Source organism: Trichechus manatus, unplaced genomic scaffold, assembly GCF_000243295.1.
Source record: "Trichechus manatus latirostris isolate Lorelei unplaced genomic scaffold, TriManLat1.0 scaffold00280, whole genome shotgun sequence".
NCBI lineage: Eukaryota > Metazoa > Chordata > Mammalia > Sirenia > Trichechidae > Trichechus > Trichechus manatus.
Window position 1 is genome coordinate 1214867 of NW_004444216.1, and position 14668 is coordinate 1229534.

At 39.5% G+C, this 14668-nt stretch overlaps 1 protein-coding gene across 1 annotated transcript in view; it reads right to left on the reverse strand.

Moving 5' to 3' along the window:
- The window catches only part of MAGI2 (membrane associated guanylate kinase, WW and PDZ domain containing 2), a 650884-nt gene that overhangs the window by 129820 nt on the left and 506396 nt on the right, over positions 1–14668 (reverse strand). The gene's annotated exons all lie outside the window — the stretch shown is intronic.

Genomic DNA, 14668 nt, shown 5'->3' on the forward strand with positions numbered 1-14668 from the left:
TGTCTGTAATTTTCTTTTTTTGTGGTGTCTCTACCTGGTTTTGGTATCAGGGTTATGCTGGCTTCATAGAATGAGTTTGGGAGTATTCCATCCTTTCTATGCTCTGAAATACCTTTAGTAGTAGTGGTGTTAAATTTTCTCTGAAAGTTTGGTAGAATTCTCCAGTGAAGCCATCCGGGCGAGGGCTTTTTTTTTGTTGGGAGTTTTTTAATTACCTTTTCAACTTCTTCTTTTGTTATGAGTTTATTTAGTTGTTCTGCCTCTGTTTGTGTTAGTTTAGGTAGGTAATGAGTTTCTAGATATTTGTCCATTTCCTCTAGGTTTTGAAATCTGTTGTAGTACAATTTTTCATAGTATTCTGTTATGATTCTTTTAATTTCACTTGGGTCTGCTGTGATATCACCCATCTCATTTCTTATATGGGTTATCTGCTTCCTCTCCTGTTTTTCTTTTGTCAGTTTGGCCAATGGTTTATCAATTTTGTTGATCTTTTCAGAGAACCAGCTTTTGGTCTTGTTAACTCTTTCAATTGTTTTTCTATTCTCTATTTGATTTAATTCTGCTCTAATTCTTTTTATTTCCTTTCTTCTGGCACCTGAGGGCTTCTTTTCCAAGGCTGTAATCTTTATGGAAGCAGACTGCTACATCTTTCTCCCAAGAAGTGTCTGGTGGCTTCCAACCTCCAACATTTTGGTTAGCAGCTGAGTGCTTAACCATTGTGCCACCGGGGCTCCTGAAGTCAAGGAGTAGAAGGTAAAATTCTCTGTTGCTCAGTTTGAGTAATTTTAGTGAGGAGCAGCTTTTGGCAAGCTTTGCTTACAGAATAACCAAACAGAAAGCTGATTTCGGTAATAATGGAAAAAATTTAGAGGGTTATTGATATTAAAATATGATAAAGGTTTTTTTTACTTGCAGAACAGAAAAATAAGTTGTTTTACTTTTTTTTAAAACAGTCAAAGGATTGAGGTGTATTATACTCCCATCTGAACACATACATCTACCTTTCAAAGGGCCCACTTTTATAATGATAAATTGAGTTCCTGAATGAGGGGTTCCTTTTATTTATAGTTTATTGTGGAGAGGTTATCAAATTTCTACTAGAAAATACTGGATTATTATGCAAAATGAGAAAACTGTAAAAAATTTTCAAAATTCATGGCATGATGCAGAAGGAGCAAAGTAAACAGAATACAGTACTATCTTTTTTTCTGTAATATTTCTTGTGTACTAAGGCCCACTCCTTTTATTCACTTACTATCACTTTCTGGGGTGGGGTGGGAGGCGGTCCTAAGAAGGAGATAAGCATGCTATCATTTTACCACATCCATTAGAAACTGGAAATATCTTTTGCAAATTTAAATCGGTTACAGCAATCAGTATTTTGCTGTCCTGGCTAGAGCTGGAATCTATTTGGGGGAAAAAAATTGTCAAATAATTTATGCACCCAAACTTTAGAAGTCCTGTTGTTTCCTGCAGTCCTGGCAGATAAAACTATAAAGAACAATGGGTTTCTTTTCAAGCGTTCAGAAGATGTCATAGAATTACATTTAATCAACCCCAGATATTTGGGTTATAAAATGTTCAATAAAAGCACACTTCCTTTCTCTCCTCTCTCTCTCTCCCCTGCCTTTTGAAACACGTGAGATTTCACACCCCATCAATGTACTTGGCTCTCAATAATTTCTCAGCAGGCCCAGTAGAAATGGTTGATAGCTACAAGTAGGCGTTGCTGACAAGTCATGTTTCTCATTTTTACAGATGCAGTGTCTTCTATCTCTGCCATCTCCTTTTTCCTTTTATAGCTTCTGAAATTGTGTTTTGTAAAGTCACTTGGCTATCTTCACACAGTTTCCCAGTTACAATAGGTAAATGTCAAAAGCAATCAGGTGCAATATCAGCCTTCCATTGTATTCCCCTAAGCCCTCCGGCAGATAATAACTTCTTGCAATATTTTCTTAATGTAAATGGAAACAGATACTAACACAGGCAAATGATCCCTCCTGAGCCAGCTGTCCTTTTCAATATGTTATCCAGAAGATTACATGAATATTTATTGGCTCTTCAGTTTTTCACAGAAGCCAAAGTTCCACTAACAGGGTATATCATGTTTTAACTTGAAATAATGCCATTTTGTATGACTGGATAAAACTAAATATGAAAAAGCCCCCAAGCAAAGTGTTCAGGAACTAGAAGACCTTGGTCATATATTAGCTTTGGAAACAACTTGCAGTGTGACCTCTGAATGGCCAAATAAATTATGTCAGAGTTTCCTTACCTGAAGACTGAGACCATCACTGCCTATGCCTAATTTTTCTTATCCAAGTAGTACACATTTTAACTTCATCTGGACATCTGCTGATATGTATTTTCTCTCTCCATTTATTATATTTTAAAGTATAGTAACTATATATGTTTTCACTTTTACTAAGGAAACATATGTCCTCATAATAATTTTACTTGAGTCAGTCATCACAAATTGATTTGTATTACTCTCACATGAGAAATGAAAAAAGGAAGGTGGAAGAGCCTCAAAATGTGTTGGGTGTGCATAGTTAAGTGCCAATTACACTATTTAGAGGGAAGAAACCAAAAGTGAAAAAGCACTTCATCAAAGAAGATATATGGATGACAAAAAAATCACATGAAAAGATGCTCAACATCATTAATCTTTAGGGAAATGCAAATTAAAACCAAAATGACATACCACTACACACCTCTCAGAAGGCTAAAAACCTAAACCCAAACCCGTTGCCATTGGGCCAATTCTGACTCATAGCTTGCTACCAAAAAGAATGGCTAAAATACCCCTAAAACCAGAACCTGACAATAACAAGTACTCACCAGGATGTTGAGAAATTGGAATCTTCATACATGGGAATACAAAATGGGACAGCCACTTTGGAAATCAGTACCATATGACCCAGCAATCCAACTTCTAGGCATTTACCCAAGTGAAATGAAAACTTATGTTCACACAAAAACCTTATAACAGCTTTACTCATAATTGTCAAAAACTGGAAACAACCCAAAAGTCCCTCAGCTGGGGACTGGATTCACAAACTATGGTACATCCATACAATGGAATACTACTTAGCAATAAAAAGGGACAAACTACTGGTCCATGAAACAATATGCATCAATCTAAAATGCATTATTCCAAGTGGAAAAAGGCAGACTCACTAGGCTATATACTACATGATTCCATTTATAAGCAGTAAAACCTGCAAAAGCCGGAACCTGTGTAAGGTAGAAATCTGTCAGAGAAGGAAAACTCACTGGGTGTTTATGAGGTAGGATTCTTAATAGAGAGCAATAGAGAAGTGACAAGTACTCTGCCAAAGGCAGAAAACTTTCAAGACCTGGAAAAACAAGGTAGTCCCCTTGTTCAGGCTCTCACAGATTTCACTGTATAAAAAAGTAAAACTATAGCAACAGAAAACAAAGCAGTGATTGCCAGAGGCTAGGGGTGGGTAGGGGGGTTGACTTCACTGTGGTGGTAGTTACATAACTATATACATTTGTGAAAATTCATAGAATTGCAGCCTAGAAAGGGTAAATATTACTATAGGTAGTCCCTGACTTACGATGTATATTTCAGTTATAATGAACTGCACATACGACCATCAGTTTTTTTCTTTTACATCTTAACCATTAGTAATATGTACTACATGTAATGTTGCAGTGTGTAATCTGCTGACATCATCATTCTCAGATGTTCACTCACAGATGTTCAAAGATCAAATTTATAAAGATACTGATAATAAAAGGCAATTATAATGAAAATTAAAAGAAAGAGGTATTTGACTTATATCAGAACCGATTTATGATGGAGTCGTTGGAACAGAACCCTGTCGTAAGTCGGGGACTACCTGTATAAATAAATTATACCTTAAAAATGGGGAAAAATGGAAAAGCAAGGGGAGGATGAGAGGTTTTGGAGAAAAACTAATAGAGATAAGTAAAGAACTCATGTCAAAAATATAATATTTAAAAATAGAGATAGCTGCCCTGTTATTTTATGGGGTGTGTAAGATGGTTCCTAAAATTTAGCTAAAGTAAAAAGGCAGCCTACAGGAAGAACACTACGAGCCGTTGGTCTTGACACCTTACCTGTTTCCACAAGCGAAGCAGGTGGTGTAGGTGGTGAAATGCAGTGGTTGAGAGCTTCCATGAGGACTACAGAGATTCCTGAACATACTATGCACAGACAACAGTGAGATCGAGATAAAGGTAGGCACGAACAGATCATGAATGGACTTACATGTAGTGCCAGGTGTCTCGGAATTTAGCACAGCCAAATGAGAAGGCACTAATGGATTATGAGAACTAAGTGACATCATCAGACCTGTTGTTTTAGCAAGAATATCTGGTGGCAGCATGACAGGTGGGCTGAAGGACAGTGAGGGTGGGAATAAGGCTGGAGACAGGAAGAGCACTTAAAGACCACTACCATGCTCTAGAGCTGTGCAATATGGTAGCCACTAGCCACAAGTGGCTATTTAAATCAACTGAATGTAAATAAGGTAAGAATTTGAATTCCTTGGTCACACTAGCCACATTTTAAGTGCTCCATAGCCACATGTGGCTAGTGGCTACAGAATTGTTTATGGTACAGAACAGAACATTCCATCATCATAGGAAGTTCTACTGGGCAGCATTAACCTAGAGCCTCCAAACCAAAAAACCAAACTTGCTGACATCAAGTCAATTCTGACTCATAGAGCCTCCACTAAGGCATGATTAGCTGTGTTGATAGACAGGGTCCGATGTATTCAAGTTTTACATCTGGAAAGCATGTTTGGGTAAGAGCTTGCCTTAATTTCCCAAGAGAGATGTGGTTTGTATAAATTCTTCTAGTATATGAAGTCAGGTGCTTGGAGGCCCACTTTGATTGGAGCTGAGAGCTACACCTGTCAGCCTTTGTTTAGCCACTTGGCACCAGGGAACACCAATATCAGTGGCTAACTTGGCAACCAGGTTTTACTGTATTTCAGTTTGGTCAAGTGCCTACAGGAATGCAAGCTATTTTTCATCTTGCTGTTCATCTGGCAAGTCTAATAAACACTTGAATGAAAAATTCTAAGTTGGAATGTTCTTCTTCTTCCTTGTGTTATGTCCGCTGCTGTGTGCCAGAAAACTCCAAGGGCAAAACCTTTCAAAATATGTGATCCTCCTTGCTTTCCTCTCACGATGGATGCATAAATGCACATCTTTATGATGGACAGCTTCCGAACAGAAGGTGTTGGGCACTTCACCCTTGAAAGCAGATGGGTTCCTTAGGTACTCAACATCCAGGCATTTTTGTGGTGCAGACCCTTGCCTGGCTTTGAGAACTAAGATCTGGAAGACAGACTGAAAAATGAAAATGCCAACAGCATGTTCCACTATTTAGTTAATTTTCTGTGGCACTCTTAAAACTGTAGGAATGCCTAGTGATCTGACTCATCACCCAGAAAAGACTGGCTGATTCATTTCTAGAAATGATTCTAATCAAGTTCTGGGAATAGTTTGGTTGGGAACAAATCCAGCTTAAATTGCAAAATTATTGGTGATCAAATGAACAAAGAAAGAGCTTTCCACAGGATTTGGTGTGGTACGAAGGAATTTGGTTAGAGGCACTCATTGAGTCCTTGGTGAAAGCTGGCTTGGAACAGAAATATGGGCCTCAAAAAGGAATGCCATCAAGTGTCCAACTGGAAAAAAATATCCTCTCATAATTTGCTTTCAACATAGTTAAAAAGTGGGGACGAATAATAACACAGGGTTCATTTAAAACAGGTTTTTAAAATGGTTCTACATGTGGAACCAGCTTTACTAGGACACCCTCGATATTTTCTTATGTGGTTGACTGTTGCGGAAAAAGAAGCAAAATAGAAGTACAGAGATTTTAATTTAACATGTGGCCCTAAACAGATTACAAAGAAAAGGTGTCTTCTGCAAAACTGACCTGCAGGCTCTGAATTCTTTTGACTCTCATGGGGCAGTAAGAGGCATTTTCCACTGGCAGAAGGGGGATCTTGTCCATGCGGTCTGGGGTCTCTAATCAGTTGCAATCTCCCCTGTACTTGCTAGTGAATAACAAGGAGCTGTAGGACTTAAGCCCAGAGCAAACAGCCACTGATGTCCATGAATTTTTAAGACAACTGAGTAGCTGAAGGTAAGGAGACGTCTACTTTCTGCTGCTGCCTGGAGAGTCTTTGAACACAATAATAAAAACCCTCCTGAAAAGTGATTCCGAATGGGGAAAACTTACAATTTATGAGCTCCACTCAAACAATAAGAAAAATGGTCCAGAATTTTTTTTTTTAAATGCACTATGAATGCTCACAGATTTTTTTGATAGGCTGCTTTTCTCTTGTTCTTGAGAATAAATAAGAATGGTGGTGCTTGTCTGCAGACTCTTTCTTACAATTTAACAATCTTTGAATCTGTTAGTGCTAACAGAGTACAATAGTTCATTTGATTTTCCGTTTTACTTCATAGATGTTTCAATGTTCAGATATCAGAGTCCTCAGAGTTTGGTTAAAATCATTTTTGTTGTTGTCGTTTGTCTGCTTATGGGTAGAACTCAGTCTGCCAGGTTTTTAATTTGGGAACAAAACTAGTCATGTTCAGGATTGAAAAGAATGACACTCAGTGGGTCCTGTTCGCCCTGGTCTTAGCTGGGCATGATCCTATAAACACATAATGCGATTCGGAAGTTGTTCACTTGGAACTGAAATGGGCTGCTTTGTTAATGAGGATAAAGCAATGAGTAAATAACCTGAAGAAACACTTTGTTCTGAGTTGCTTGGGATCCCATCCAAACCCTTCTGTTTAGGGCGACATAATTATCGCTAAGGTGGGGCTCACACAGAGGGATGACCATGCCAGGAATACCCAGTGCCAGCATGAGGTGACTCAGAGAGCACGCTGAGGCTGGTAGCCTGGTCCTCAAAGGCCATAGGCCTATCCAACCCAGATGCTTATGGCTAGAGGGGCAACCCCTCCTTCCTGCCCAGAGGCATAGAGAGGGCTCCCCACACCTGACTTTCTAGAGTGCGCTCTCATCTGAAACTTCACCAGGCCCTGGTCTGGCTACTGAATCATTTAGCCAGGCTGAGAACAACAGATGGGAAATCTGTATTCTGGGACATTGTTCCAGTTCCACTTTATTATAGTGCAATTTCTCATGCTGGGCGAGGACCAGCTTGCACAATTCCTCCCCTAAGTGATCCTCTGCCGCTTCGTCCATTCTCAAAGATTTGCCTTGTTGCCTTTGGGGAATGGAACAGCTAGGCTTAAGTGCAGAGAGTTGGAGCTGAGTAAACTGTCCATGCCTGATCACTCTGCAAGTATCAATCCAATGCAATCCACATACATTATATGACAAATCATTGAAAAGCACAGTATGGGGAATTGTGAGGGATTCAAAGAAATGGTACTGTTTCCTGCTGTTAAGGAATATACAATTTATTTGGGGGAAGTAAAACATAAATACATAAAAAGTAAAATGACAATGATAATAATAGATAGTAATAACAGACACAATAATAGAAGTCACAGAGTAGTAAACAATGAATGGATTTATAGACAAGGATCTTCATATTAGAATTAGAGAAGAGACTTGAGGGAGATAGGCGAGGGGTCAGGCAAAGTTTTATGAAGGAGATGAGATATTTTAGCTGATTCTGAGAGGTGTTTACTATTTGAACAATAGTCTCCACCTCATAGGGTTGCTGTGAAGATTAAATATGATGTTTAAGATGCGTAGCACAGGGCCTGGGAGAAACCTTGATAAGAGTTATTATGGGATAATAGGAGGTATTTCAAGCGACAGCAGGGCAAAACATGGCAGGAAAGCAGAAGCTGTCTTTCGGGGGTAAATGACTAAACCGGCTTTGATGGAATACAGCCTGTGAATAGTAGCTGCATCTAGATTATCTAGGGTCTTGAATATAAGAGAGGTGTGTTTGAATTTTATCCTGCAAATATTTTTATCAGGGGTGTTATGATCAAAGAATTGTTATAAGAAGATTACATCTATATAGAAAATATCTTTCTTGACGCACTTTGCATCATGATGCCCTCCACTCCTACCCAGCCTCTGGCTACATGAAGCAGATAGTAAGTCATGCTAATAAAAGTGAACAGATTTATTTGATTTAAAACATGTACATCAGGGCAGATGATGAACACAATGTTATCTTTCTGTATATGTAGATTTCCCCAAAGGTTGCAAAGATAACTTGCTTGTCCTACTGTTTCAGTGAGTTATACTCACTGAAGCCAGATATGTGGGGAAACCTGACATTTCACATGGACATTTAATAGGGTCTCCCACCCCTGTGTACTTCTTCTGTTATGGAAGCACTCACATCAACAGTGTGGGTGACACCATCGCGCCTCCTGCGTGAGCTGCTCTTGGCATAATCAAAGCCTGGAGCAAAAGCACGGTGTCATTTTCGGAATTCAAAGCAGAGATCCGTTTAAAGAATAGGGAGATTTTACATGTTACAAAGCTGGTAAAGACCTCTGAAAGGATACTTGCTTTTGCCAACCAATGAGAAATAGAGAAAAAAAAAATGAGACTGACTTTCTAATTCCCATGTTCAACTGCATGAGTATGATTTAAGTAACTTCCCAACAATGAGTGTTGGGGATGGAACATCGATAGGTTAAAGTTTACAAAGAAAATCTAAGACTACAGTCCAGTGGCATCATTAGGGTTGGTGTCACTCAGTACAGTAACTCATGGTGTCACACGCACCACCCTCATGGACCTCCTCTCATACCAGACCATACAGAATCCTTAGTAATATTTTTTGTACTAATAGTACTCATAAATCGTAATTCTTGTATATCACTCCTTCTTTGCCTTTAATTACTACTTCATTCTCAAAAAAGTTATTGATATAGGTTCACAAATACTAATTACCACAATATTGTAGCTAAAACACCAGAAAAATTGACAAAATCAGCAATTATAAAAACACCAGCAGCAACAAAAACAACAGTGCATGCTTGTAGCACATGCAGACAAAACCACGTGATTCGATGCATCACTGTAATTGAGTACTAATGACAGCTCTGACTGGAGCGCCTTAGAAGATTAAAAAAAGTAAATTAGCATAGAGTTTTAGCCTTGTAGGTATATTGATACATGTAAACTAGGCTTACAAAAAATGTTTTTGTTGTTACAGCTAACTACAGGGATATTTTTATAGACAGTCATTTTGTTATCAACCCCTCTGATAGTGTCACCCAGTGCAGTCCACACCCCCAAACCCATCTAGTGATGCCACTGCTACAGCCTTCAGTATGGATTACACTTCAAACATAAAGAACATGAAAATCTTACAACTGGACCAATAAACATTATCATGATAAATGGAAAAGACACTGAAGTTGTCATAGATTTTATTCTTCTTGGATCAATAGTCAATGCCCATGGAAGCAGCAGTCCAGAAATCGATGAAGTACTGCACTGGGAAAATCTGCTGCAAAAGACCTCTTGAAAGTGCTAAAAAGCAAAGGTGTCACTTTGGTGACTAAGGTGCACCTGATAAAAACCATGGTCTTTTCAATAGCCTCATATGCAGCACCTAACAATAGCACAACAGAGAAGGTCCAGGCACCAGGATCAGCACCATTTGTACCAATTACCTGTGTTTTTAAGGTGACAGTTTTAATAAACCTCAGTATGGAGGTTCGAAGAAAATCCAGTATCACAACCCAAATTAGTAAAAATAAGATGAGGTGCTTATTGGTTACTATTTAGAGATTTCACTTTAGAGCAGAGCTTTGTTACCATGGTGCCATTAAAAGGAGTGTGCCACTAAAGATTCCCGGTGTACCAAGACAGCAGCAACTCAACCTCAGGATGGTTGGGTGAAGCTTGGGGTAGGGGTACAGCCTCCTGGGCAGACTGCCTCTTGCAACCAGCAGCCTCATTTGTTTTATCTCAGTGTTTCATACAAATGTTATTATCTTACAAGTGTGCCATGATTTGAAAACGGGTGGGAAACACTGCCTTAAGTTGTCTTAAAAGCAGAACTGGTTTATGGTATTTAAGTGCTTATTTCAGATCCTTTTTTGACAGAGGTTGAGGTAGACAGAAGAATTCAAAGTGTTAGGAGCCATTTTTAAAACATAATAAAAAATGGAAGTAAAGAAAGTGTAAGTCAATGAAAAATATGATCCAGGCCTCAAACTTACCCATGGCTTTTTACACACACACACAACTCACCTAATACCTGATTTTCCATGCTGATTCATAGCACACTATAATTTTAGAGCCGTTTGTTTTAGATGAGGAAGCGGCATAGGAAGATCAAGTGACACACTAGTTAGTGTGAGGATCAGGTTTGTTGTCCTATGCTCTTTTCATTTAGTTTACATCTCCTTGTTTCGGTAGAAACCTTGGCTTTTTCTTTTAATTCGTGCCTCCTGTAAGTTCAGTGGCTGCATAGTTGTTGGGGTGGGTTTTGATGGGAAAAACCTTAACCTGCTTCACTGCTAGTTCAGTTCTATTTAATCCTTTTTAGGTAACTATGCTTCAAAATATCATAAAAGACCTGCAGACTAAGCTCTGAATCTCTAGGACAACTTTAAAACTCAATAGCCTATGGATATCATCAAAGGACTTTGAGAAAGTCATCAAGGCACTTAATCAAAGATACTTCACTCCTTCCCAGAACACTGCAATCCCAGATTGCAGCGGACCTTAGGGAAAGTCAACATGACCAAGTCCACACTCCAAGCTGTGATAAAGTACATAGGTGGAAACAAAGATTTTCAGCCCCAGTACAGAGCTGAAAGATTACTGAGAAGTCTGCAGCATGTTGACCAGTGAGGCCCTTGCAAATAAAGATATAGAAAACCAACTCAGCGTCTCTAGGACAACACAAATGAAGGAAGGATTGAAGTAATTGTTCTCCTACTGTTGACCATTTACATTGCTGCTATTGCAGCTGTTTGAATATGTTCTACCTTACAGCTTGTTACAGGCCTGCATCTAAGTTTATAAATTCCTTCAACAGCCTGCCGGCCTCCACCACTGATGTGCAAGCTGTCCATGTTATCTCTTCCCCATAAATTCCAACATGGCATTCCTGAAAAATTATAGAAAAAGGGGAGATAAAGGGTCACTTATGTTTCATCACTTGTGCCAAACCTTTTCTTGGGAACCTCTGATGGGAAAGCAAGTTTGGGGAGGAAACAGGAGGCTCCCAGGTGGGCAGGTTATAGCTCTGCAATAAGACCCAGGTGTTGGGACTCAGGCCTTGCTCTGGGGAGGCTTGAGAACAAGCCTGTCAACTCCTAGTGCACATGGCCCCTGGGATATTCATATAAAGCAAGCATCTGATCCATCCAGAGTCATAGGACTTCCTGAGGTTCCGCTCTCCTGGGTATACACACCTCAGCAAGAATGGCAGCAGAGTCAATGGAAGGAAATGCCTCGAACTTCCCAAATATCCCAGAGTTACCAGTAGTGGAAAAGCTTCTAACATTATTTACAGTTTTCCACCATTATAAAAAATATGGCAATGAACATCTTTATTTGAATCTGTTTAAGTATTTAAAATGCAAAAAAAAAAAAAACCACGTTTTTTCCCCCTGAGCCCAAATTTAGTCTGAAAAGATACTTAATACTTGGATAGTGAGACAAAAATGCTCAGAAACCTTGCCTATTCTCACTTTAAATCAAGAAGGATATTCCTGCACTACAGATAGAAGGTCTCTAAGACCTGTCCACTCCAAGCATAGTTATATCTCCTGAGTCACTGGCTTTAGAAGGAAGAAGTTTGCTCCTTAATTATACTAATTGACATAAAGAAAATCTTTTATTTCCTGGGAAAATAAGATTTTGAAAAAAATATGTGAAGATTTGGTAGAAAGCCCTTCTAAATGCTAGACAGTGAGTAAGCCAAGAACCTACCTGCCGAGTTGCTATTGGGTGAACACCAACATCCTGGCAAAGTTGTTGCCTTGGCTGATGAAGCTAGGGAAGGTAACTCTTTTCCTGTCTGCATGGTCAGGAAGTTCACATTTGGGTTCTTTGCTCTCCCCTCTTCTCTGATATATTCAGTAGAGACATAATGTTTTCAGATAGCCTCTATAAGACAGGACTTCCAGTCTGAATTTCAAGGTTGTCCATAACTTCTATCTATTGGCTGGTGAGTTCTGGGGAGATGAGGCTGCAGTTGCAGACCCAGCACAGGCAGGCTCAGCTGGACAGGCTTGACAGCTGCTGCTTTGACTTCCTTGACTACCCCTGACTGAGTCTCAGGCTGCAGGTGGGTGGGTGATGGGGAAGGCTGTGCTCCTAGAAGGTCAGCATAGGCAGGGGGAGCTGGCCTTCAGAGTTACGCTCATCTGCTGCCCAGATTTAGCTGTCTGGGTGGGGTGGGTGGCCCTGACTAATGGCTGACTGATCTGACTGCCAGGTGAACTCTACCCTCCAAGAATAGTGAGCTGATGGAATGGATAGTTAATTCCAAGCAGGGATGGTGGTCTTGATAACAATGACATACTTAGGGCTTACTCTGAGCCAGTGTTGTTCTAAGTATTTCCACATATTAATTCATTTAACCCCCATAGCAACCCCAAGACACACATGTTAAGATGATCCTCTCTTTACAGTTAAGGAAACTGAGGCTCAAAGAGGGCACAGAACTTCTTCAAGGTCACATGATGAGTAAATGATGGAGCCAGGTTTCAAACCCAGGCAGTATGATTATAGATCCCCAGTGTTAACCACATCACTCCCTGGCCTAAAGGGGATGATGCTCTGATCAAAGACATAATAGCTCTTTGTCTGACAAAGAAAAGACTTCAGTAGCCGTAAGAATAACTGTGACTGTGTCAGTGATCCTTGGATAACACATGAGGAGATGAATGATGCAAACCTGGGAATAACTGTGACCCCTGAGGACCTGACAGTATCACACTCTCCTGTTTCACAGACCCCAAGGACCCTTGGTATTTTGACGATGGAGATGTGTGTGGCACAAGGATGGTTCTTAACATTCATGAGGCACTTAGAATTTCCCTTCAAAATTAGAGTTCAAAATTATTATACAAATTCAGTATGAAAGAGTATCAGCTCCAGGAAACTTTTAGGTGCATGTTCCAAATGATACGCTGTAAACGCAATGTGCCATCAGGATAATAGCTGCCTTTCCCAGAGAGCAGGGGGCAAAGCCGCGTCTCAAGCTTCTTAAATTGAAAAGAAATAGATATGTGATAAAAGAAGCCACGAAGCATCAAGAACTCTAGAATATATTTCTGCTCTCCAGGTGATATAAAAATAATAGCATTTTGAAAGTGGTTAGAATTATTCTTTTGAGGTCAGTCTAATGTCACTTGGTAGGAAGAAAAAATTCACGTGTTAATTGTAAGCATTTATACCTGTTCTTTTCAAAATCTACCTTTGCCTGGATTTTATCTGCAATAGAGAAAAGTGTCTGTGGTTTCTTTATGCAGTAAGTGTGAGCGTGTACATACACGCGTGCGCACTCCTGCACGCGCACGCGCACACACACACACAAACACACTTTTCCCTCACACATTTAGAAATAAAGCTGTCATACTACAAATAAAGCTGAGACCTTAAATACATGCTTAACTTTTTCATTGTGGTCGTATACTTTTTATTTTTATTTCAGTCTTTTAGGCATCCTACCCCAGTAAACAATTTGAATGACTGGAATAGCTACACAGGCTCTCCATGAACATTTTCCCCAAGTGTAAATTATTGGAAGGCTGTTTATATAATTCATGAAAATCTTTAGTGTTGTGTCCTTTTAATCTTGGTGAGTCCATCGTCCTGACAGAATCCTGCTTTTAGTTTCTGCTTAAAGATTGGATTTATTTCTTCAGTTTATCATGAAGAAAAAGAGAAATGAAATTGTACTTTCAGATGTATGTAATCTCGCTCCTGCACATATTTGCTGAGGTTTAACTCTTCTATAGTTTTCACTCTTGAATTTGTCAAGGCTAAAGCTACAGGGAGCAATTTTCTCCACTTATTTCTAGTGGGTTTTGAAAATATTAACCTTATCATAAAAAGTCTTAATCATTCTCAAGAATTTGATTTCTTGAGTATTGTTGGACCCTCCCCTCCCCTCAATGTTCTGAAAACAACCACAATTTATAGAAATTTTATGACTACAACATGGGTGCAATTGTAGCTATTTTTTTCTCTTAAGTGCTCTATACTGGTGTTGCTAACTACAACTTTTGGGGCTAAATCAATAAGGACAGTGAACTAGTTTTCCTATCCCATCTTCTGTCTTACTGCTACTTGCTTTTGAGGGACTTCTAGAACAGTGTTGCTGAAAGCAAAATGACCAAGGAAGCCTGAGACTCCACAAGGATGACTGACTGGAAGAGAAATATGACCTCTGACTGTTACCTGTTGTATAGACTCACAGAACCTTCAAGCTGAAAGGAACCTCAGAAGTTTAATTCATCTACTTCTCCCCTTCTCCACTGCTACCACCTTAGGGGAAGGCACCAGCACGTTATAACAGTCTCCTAACAGTGTCTCGGAGTCCCTGGGTAGTGCAAACAGTTAATGCACTCAGCTACTAACCAAAAGGTTGGAGGTTCAAGTCCACCAAAAGGAGTGTTGGAAGAAAGGCTTGATGATCTACTTCTAGGAAATCAGCCATTGAAAACCCTA